The following is an 8,781-nucleotide window of genomic DNA, read 5'->3' as shown; positions in this document are numbered from 1 at the left end:
AGTTTTTCGCCAGTGGGCAGGCCCACCAAACATGTAACATTGTCCCCACGGCACTATGGCATCTCCAGCATAAGTTGGATGAATGAGGAAAAGCTCGCTGTATCCTATCCGGGGTCATATACCATCTATACATAATCTTAAATGTTAGTTCATGGTGGTTTAGTGCTTTCGAAAACTTAGAGGTTTGCTGGAAAAGCTGATTCCAAGTGTCCACCGATAACGGTATTTGTAAATCCGATTGCCACTTTACAAGGGCGGCAGGGGCCTCATCCACACGGTGCTGTATCAATAAACCGTAGATAATAGAGGTGCCTTTGCTTTTATATATAGGCGTCCAACATTTGGACTCAAACCGGGTGGGGCGGTGTTTCCCCAACCATTGATGCGCCTGGAAATAGTGTCGTATACGTAGGTATGTGTATAATTGTACATCTAAGAGACCATATGCCTTTTGGAGCTTAGAAAACGTTAGAAAACCTTCACAATCATATAGGTCACCCACTTTCGTGATGCCCAGTTCTTGCCAATGTCCGAGATTTAAGTCTTGAATCGACTCTGTCAAGATGTGAATTGGCACAAGACTGCTCAGTGGGATAGTTAAGTTTTGATTGGGTCTAGCAACATACCAAGCGAGAAGAGTCGCTGTGATCGACAGTGGCAGATGCTCCATTGCTGAGCGGTGATGCCTTCCCATAGTCCAAATGTGGGACAGCCCAGTATGTCCAAATTCTTGTTTATATATCCAATTCTCCATGTCAACCCATTGTTTTGTTCCTGAGGGTAGGGCAGGCCAGGCCAGCTTTCCGTTTTGATGCTTGCATCACTTTTTGTGAAAGCCTCGGCCTTTTATAATTCCAGATGAACATGTTCAAGATCCGTTGGAGTTGGTGGAAAAAGGGAGTGCAAAGAGGTATTGGCAATGCCCTAAACTTATACAGAATCCGCGGCATAATAAGCATCTTCACTGCATTAATTCTGCCAAGCCACGACACATACGTGGTCTTCCATGTTTGGAGGGTGGTTTGAGTATCTGTGAGCAATGGGGCAAAGTTCTGCTGGTACAGTTGAGTGGGATCCGCTGTAATTTTTGTCCCCAGGTAAGTAATGGCCGTGTCCTGCCAATCGAGGCTATATTTGCGTCTCAACATGTCCACAACAACAATAGGCATACATATCGGCAAAGCTTGAGTTTTAGCAATGTTCAATTTGTAGTGGGATAAATCACCAAATTTTCCTATTAAGTCAAACAGTTCCTGTAAAGCAATGACGGGGTTAGTGATCGTTAAGGCTATATCATCAGCAAACAGTAGTATTTTGTGTTCCTGGGGCCCCAGCGACAACCCTCTGATCTGTTGTGAGATCTTTATTAACTGGGCCAAAGGTTCAATGCTCAGGAATGTATATCAGTGGTGAAAGGGGGCACCCTTGCCTGGTACCATTAGATAAGGAGAAGGGATTTGACAGAAAACCATGAATATTAACCTGAGCCGTCGGACTGGAATAGAGGGCCATAATAGCAGATATCAGAAATGGAGGGAAATTAAACTTTTCGAAGACCAGTTTGAGATACAACCAATTCACTCTGTCAAATGCCTTTTCGGCGTCTAGAGCTAATATAAGAGATGGCTTGTTGAGTCTACGCAATTGATGTATTATAGTAATAAGTCGTCTGGTATTGTCATGTAGCTGACGTCCTTTAACAAACCCTGTCTTGTCGGTGCTAATCAACTGAGGCAGTATGGCTTGAATTCTGTTTGCAAGGACAGATGCATATATTTTTAAGTCACCGTTCAATAGCGAGATTGGGCGGTAATTGGGGCATTTTGTATCATCCTTCCCTGGCTTAGGGATGGCAGAAATGTACGACTTCAGCATTTCCTGCGGAAATTTCCCGGTGCTGACTGCATCATTAAAGGCTCTAGTGAGATATGGAGTCAAGAGCGCAGAGTAGGATTTATAATATTTGTTAGTGAATCCGTCTGGGCCGGGTGCCTTAGATGGAGGCATACTGACAATCACTTTCCTAACTTCTTCGGATTCTATACGCCTGTCTAACGCGGACAATGCCAAGCTCGAGACAGCCGGCAAGTGCATACGATCAAGGAATGCGCGGATGTCCGCTTCTGTGGGGATATGTATAGCTGGATCATCCCTCAGGTTATATAGAGCAGTATAGAATTCAGCAAATGTATCTGCTATGTCTTTGGGGTTAATTCGAACTTCACGAGAGTTTGTCTGAATTTTCTCTATTCTATGGTATAACGTTTGCTGCACTAAGCGATTCTTAAGCATGGAAGTAGCTCTATTACCCATTACATAATGCATGCTCTTTAGTCTAGTTAGCTGATTCTGACACTTACTCAAAATATATAGATTGACCTCTTCCTTAAATTGGTTTAGTCGGGCCTTAATCTCGGAAGTGGGCTTAATGCGCTGCTGTTGTTCTAAGTCATGTATTTGCCGTAAAAGCTGATTTTGTTTCAATCTAGATTGTTTGATTTTGTGAGCGGCAATGCTAATCAAGCGTCCCCTCAGTACCGCTTTATGAGTACACCAGATATTGACGTCTGTAGTCTCGGAATTGTCATTCAGGGTGAAAAAATCCGCAATAGTAGTACCGATTTGGTCAGCTATCGTCTTGTCAGAAAGGAGTGTGTCATTCAATCTCCAGGGCGATCTCGTCTCGAACTGAAATTTTTCCTGCAATGTGAATGCAAGGACTGAGTGATCTGTCCATGTGGTAGTATGGATGGAACTGTCGGAAGTGTGTTGTAGCGTAGTCGGGTGTGTCAAAAATAAATCTATTCTAGTAGAAGAGTTATGGTGAGATGAGTAGTAGGTAAAGTCTTTCAACGTGGGGTTGTGGACTCTCCAGATATCATAAAGGTTGTGTTTCGCAATTAGTTTAGTAAAGCTCATGGATTTTTTGGTAACAATATTACGGTAGTGCGGGGGTAATAAAGCTGCTCGTGGGGTTCTGTCCATGTCTGGATCAAGTACATTATTAAAATCCCCACCTATAATGACCGTGCCCTGTTCTAAGAGGCTGACTTGTGTTAAGACTTGATTCAAAAAGACATTTTGGTCCGTATTGGGGGAGTATACACTCACCAGTGTGTACTGTTGCTGATGAATACAGCAAATCACAATCAAACATCTGCCATGAGGATCAGCCAAATGTTGTACACTAGAAACAGATAAGGCACGTCTGGCCAGAATTGCTACTCCCCGTTTTTTCGTAGAGGAGGTCGCTGCAGCAATCATTTTGTATTGCTTATTTTCTATGGAGCATTGATCTTTTGCCCGAAAATGCGTCTCTTGGATCCAAATAAGGTCCGCATTCTGTTTTCTACACTCTGCTAAAGCTAGTAAGCGCTTCCTGGGGGTATTGAGACCTTTCGCATTAATACTAATACATTTTAGCCCCATTTTACACAACGTGATCTGCTACAGTGCGTACCTTTGGCTGAACCTCTAGCAATTAATGCCCACAGTAGTGCATATAACGAGCCAGTCTCCAGAGGGGAAAAGGGGGTAGGAAAGGTTAGAATGAAAAGGAAAGAGGAGACAAAAATATAACATATATACAATTTGGCCACCATAGTGGACCAATCTCGGTTTGCAATCATGCCTTCCGGCCAACAGTCCAGCAATACGAGAGTAAGAACTCGGGGGGGTGAGTCAGATCTGATGGTAAGATCACAGTCCTGCTCCAGTGCCTAAGAGGGCATCAAATGAACGAGACCCAGGGCTAAGGGCTAAAGAACAATGTGGGACTTACAAATCAGGTCTTGACTTTGTTCCATTCGCCTTCCACGTGTAAGTTGCCTTGGATTTGGCGGGAGTCCTGTTGTAATGCCACCGGAATATTCCACTGAGTTAATGCCGCCTTCCCTTCCGCTGCCGACATGATGATTTTAGTAGAATTTTGCCACTGTACAATCAGCTTGGTGGGGAACCCCCATTTGTAGGGTATTTCCTTTTGGCGAAGCACTTGCGTGATGGGTGCAAGCTCACGCCTTTTTGCCATAGTCGCTGCCGACAGGTCTGCGAAAACCTGTATTTTATCATACGGCTGTGGGATAGTAGTATGTTGCCTGGTGAAGCGCATCAGGTCATCCTTGACGTGATAAAAGTGTATCCGAAGAATCACATCCCTAGGCGCTGAGGCCGGCGCACTTTTAGGCTTAGGGATTCTGTGTATGCGGTCAATAATAAGCTGATCAGCAGGAGTCTCAGGAAGAGCATGTAAAATAAGGTCTTGCGCGTATTGACAGAGCTGAGGCTGCAATATCTCCTCTGGTATGCCCCTGAGCCTGACATTGTTCCTTCTGGAACGATCTTCCATGTCAGCTATTTTATTATGCAGGCGCTCAATTTCCAGGTCATGATTATTCACCATGTCTGCCATATTATTATGTACTTCCACCAGGTCAGCCATTTTGGACTCCAGGTGGTCCGTGCGCTCAGCTATGGCCTGTAACTCAACCTTTAAATCCTGTACAGCCCGTGTAGTGTCAGTGCAAATATCTCCCCTCAGTTGGGACAGCATGGCTTTTAGGTTGGCCTCTGTAATGCCTTGCACTCCCTCCACATACTTAGCTGTATGTTGCACTGGACTAGCATCAGCGTGCGCTGGCGAAGATGCGCCAGACGAGGAGCGGACGCCATCTTGGCTGTCTTCACGGAGCGAAGCTTTCGGCTGAGTCCCATAGAAAGCCGTCAGTTGTAGCGGAGCTTGCTTGGCTCTGCGTCTAGACATGCCTGCGGTATTCCCTGGCTGCTTTTTGCGCTTCTGAGCGCCCTGGGACTGCTTTTTGTCCAGCTTAGAATGGCACCGGATCAGGAGCTGTTAAGGAACACGTGCGGTCACATTCACGCGCTAGCCACGCCCCCTGATCTTCTGTGATATTTTAATTTGCCTTTTAATCTTGAATTTTATTATATTTTTTATGTACTGTATTTGTGTTATATCAAACCCCATTTATTACTTTATTATATTATTCTTATTTTCAATTCTATATTGCTCTCTCTTATTGTATTGATGTACTGCACTGGGTAGACAAGTACAGATTTACAGTATAAATTAAAACATATACATAGCTTTTTTTTTTTTTTTTACATTTTACAGGCACTTGAAAAAAATCAGTCATTTTAGTTTCCAGTTTTGTCTTTCATGTGCACTGATGTTTTTATAGTAAAACTGTGGTTCAGAAAAAAAATACTTTCAATAAATACTTTTTAGTGAATAAAAAACAACATAAATGACAGTATATGAATGGGGTCGTGTATATGTATCCTCTATCAACTATGTAACAAACAGAAGCAGCATCTGATGAATGACACTTAGCAACAAAGTATTTTTGGCTGTAATCCATACTGAATCAACCTCCTAGCTGTATAAGATCCTTGGTGCACATGGGAATTCGCGGGGGAATGCTTGTCACATGCTTGAGCAAGTAGTGTGCCATGAAAGCTAGGCAAGCAAGCTGTCTGGTGCTTGGGATTCAGGTCATAGGAAAACCAAGATGTGCCATTGCTGCATTTCAATTGACCTTTTTTTCCTGTTACAAGTTTCTCAGCAGCAATTCTCAAAGCACCTCTTTACTACAAAAACAGTAGGATACTATCTATCCTGCAGTTTCACAGTAGAAGGCTATTCACTGCTCACAGGGTGGTTGAGGAACCCCTGATCTATCCTTTAGATTGTAAGCTCTTGTGAGCAGGACCCTCCAATCCAGTTTTCATTCTGCTTACTATTTACTAGTCATTCTCCTTACTAGTTAAATTATTTTAAGATTCCCGTTTGTTATAAATGTTTGAAAACTGCTGAGTATCTTGTTGGCGCTATATAAATATATGAGGACAGGGGTGAAACATTGGGGGCCCTGCAAATTTTTTTTCCAGGCGCCCCCTCAGAAAATAATCTCCACTGCACATACTTGCATTATCGTATATTAGAGCTCATCACAGAAAATACCAACTCATTTTCTATTCATTCCTATGGGATTTTTAGAAGCGTATTTATCAATGCAGTATATGGCTATGGCTTGGCCTCCATTGGCTGCAGTCTGCAGAACCATCACAAGGACAGTGTTTCACTTGATCTGGGGCTCCAAGTCAAGCGGTCAGTTATGTACAAGGAGACCCAAAAAGGTGCAAAAGGTGTTTCTGACATCCCCACCCTGCTGAGGAGTTTCTATGTGTGCAACTGCATCCATCTGACATTGCAGGCAAAAGACTGGCAGCTCCATGTCCTGCTTTTTTCTTTTACCAGCATGCTCTGGGGTGGGACAAGTGGGACAGATCCTATCCTTATAAATGGAACACCTGGATGTTACAAAGTTTGTGAGGGAACACCAACTGGAGGGAGTCAAGCCCGACTTTCGGAAACCAAAGACAGTGGAGTCTATGCTAGAGCTCCCATCTGTCACTGCAGTGTCGGACTGGCCCACGGGATACCAGGAAAACTTCCGGTGGGCCCAGGTGTCAGTGTGGGCCCTCCTTGTTCAAAACATTTGGCCTATTTCATGGCCATTCCCTATTTGTATGAGAACAAAGAGGCTAACATGGAATAATAGATTATAGTATGCAAAGAAAAGAGACTTGGGAGAGGTTGAGTGAGGAGAGGAAGAATAATAGTACTGAGAGTGGGCCCCTGGTCTAAGGTTTTTGGGTGGGCCCCCGGTGTCCCTGTTCGACACTGTGTCACTGCAAAGACTGTTTGGGGGAATGTTTCCTCAGACAGACTGACAAGCAAGCAAAAGGACATTGCATGGTTGGCTACCCAAGGTGGACTTTCCCTTAGAACCTTCATGCATGCCCATAACCTTTGTAGGTACTGACATTGCCAACGGGGCATCATTCATGAAGAAACAGCTATGCACATTTTTGGGATTGGCCATTGGCACATGCTCTGATTGATTGCGCCCAGGAACTTTATCACTCACCATGTGGTGCTGTATGGTCTGTTTCAGGGAACCTATACAGAAGGGGCAATCCTGGAAGCCTGGAACCTTATAAACTGTGTTAACTACATTTTTGGATTTCCATTTACCATCCAAGACTGCTGCAGGCTTATTCGCAGCCTGCTTTTTGACTACAACTTCCAGGACAGCCTTGACGAAGAAGAGGGCCAAGCAGTAGTGATGTGCAGGCCGGCCTGAAGCCTGTGGGACCAGTAGGTTTATCCATGGGTCAGGCAAGTTTGGGCTGACTTCCACATGCTGTTCTTGGGCTGCGGGTGGGTTCGGGGTTGGGGGGAGCCCCACTTCTGCCTCCGTGTGTGCCTTTTTATATAATAGTTCCAGCATGCTCCACCCCCTTCCATGACATCACAGTGAGCAGACATGGGTATATAAACAGGGGAGCGCACTGGGTTAGTGTCGGGTGAAGGTTCTGCTAGGTTGGGTTAGGGTCGCGTGAGGGTTGACTTTTAGTTCACCTGCACATTACTACTAAGCACTCTCTCCTTCTCCCCATCCTCCTCTCATTATGTTTATATGGAAAATAAAGCTGCGGGCCTGTCAACTACACTACCCCTTCCCCACTTACCTCTCCCCATCCACTCTCCCTTCCCTCTGTAGCTTTAATATTGTCTAGAATTATACTTTTTATTGAAAATACCTCCGTGAGCACAGATTCATGTAAAGACTGTTTTTTTTTTATATTTATTAATAATTCATAATAAACTCTATTTTTTCAATAAGAAATTATCAATGGGTGAAAGTTTTAGTTCACCATTTGATAAATACACTTCTAAAAATCCCAAAGGAATGAATAAAAAGTGGATGAGGTTTGTCAGTGGTGATCCTTCTTTTTACATTTTGATAAATCTGCCCCTAACACTTTCTCTTCCTAATGAAGCCCCACTACTTGCCCCCTTCCCCCAGTCCCTACTCTCACCCCTGTGACTTCTGTACAACTATGATCTTCCCTGTGCTGTGCCTGCCCTCCAGCACTGGAGGAGCTGCGTAGTGTCTGGCTGCTCTCTCCTATTAATCACTGTCTGCTACATCTCCAGGTATCTGAAATATGCAGCAATAACAAGGAATTCCCCTCAGCCTCTGGCCATGCGGACAGCACATGCCACTGGGGAGGGGGATCTGGATTCTCAGGGCACCCAATGCTTCTCACCACTTTCACTCAGTCTTTATTGAACTTTTTTGACTCTGTTAGTAACGGGTCATTTAAAACAATTGTGATTGGCAGACTATAAATCAACTGATATAATGCTTAATCTCACTCAGCTAGATTTTAGCCAAGTTTCAGGGCCACATTAAGAATCCAGACTATTTGCCTGAATAAAAGTTAATTTGGGTAAATGATGACAGCATTGGCAGTTGAATAGATTTTAGATATTTGTTGATTTATTCTAATTCGGCATCTTTATTCCCGTTCTGCAGCAGCAACAGGGTGGCAGGTTGGTGGATGGGGCCTGGAAAGGAGGATCACTTCCCTGCACCAGTTAATTTTTTACACGTCTTACCCATTGGCAACTTGAAAATAAGAGGAGAGAGTTTTATGGCTCCCCTTCCCTGTTGTAAAATTTGAACTCTGACGCCCCCTTCTCATTTTGTCTGGAAACCCCTTAATCACACTTTTTTTTTTGCTCTGGAGTTGTAAAGTCATCATGATTTCATTTACTTGGTATGTCTAGCCAGGGGACTTCTGCGTTTAAAGGAGGGACTAGTGTTTTCTGATGAAAAGTAGCCTGGACAAAAGTGCCCATTTCAGTCCCACATAAATCAAGTGTATTTGTAAAACACATATAGCTATAGA

The sequence above is a fragment of the Xenopus laevis genome, chromosome 4L (genome assembly GCF_017654675.1).
Source record: "Xenopus laevis strain J_2021 chromosome 4L, Xenopus_laevis_v10.1, whole genome shotgun sequence".
NCBI classification, from domain to species: Eukaryota; Metazoa; Chordata; class Amphibia; order Anura; family Pipidae; genus Xenopus; species Xenopus laevis.
The sequence above is the reverse complement of the archived record's forward strand: the minus strand, read 5'-3'. Positions refer to the sequence as shown.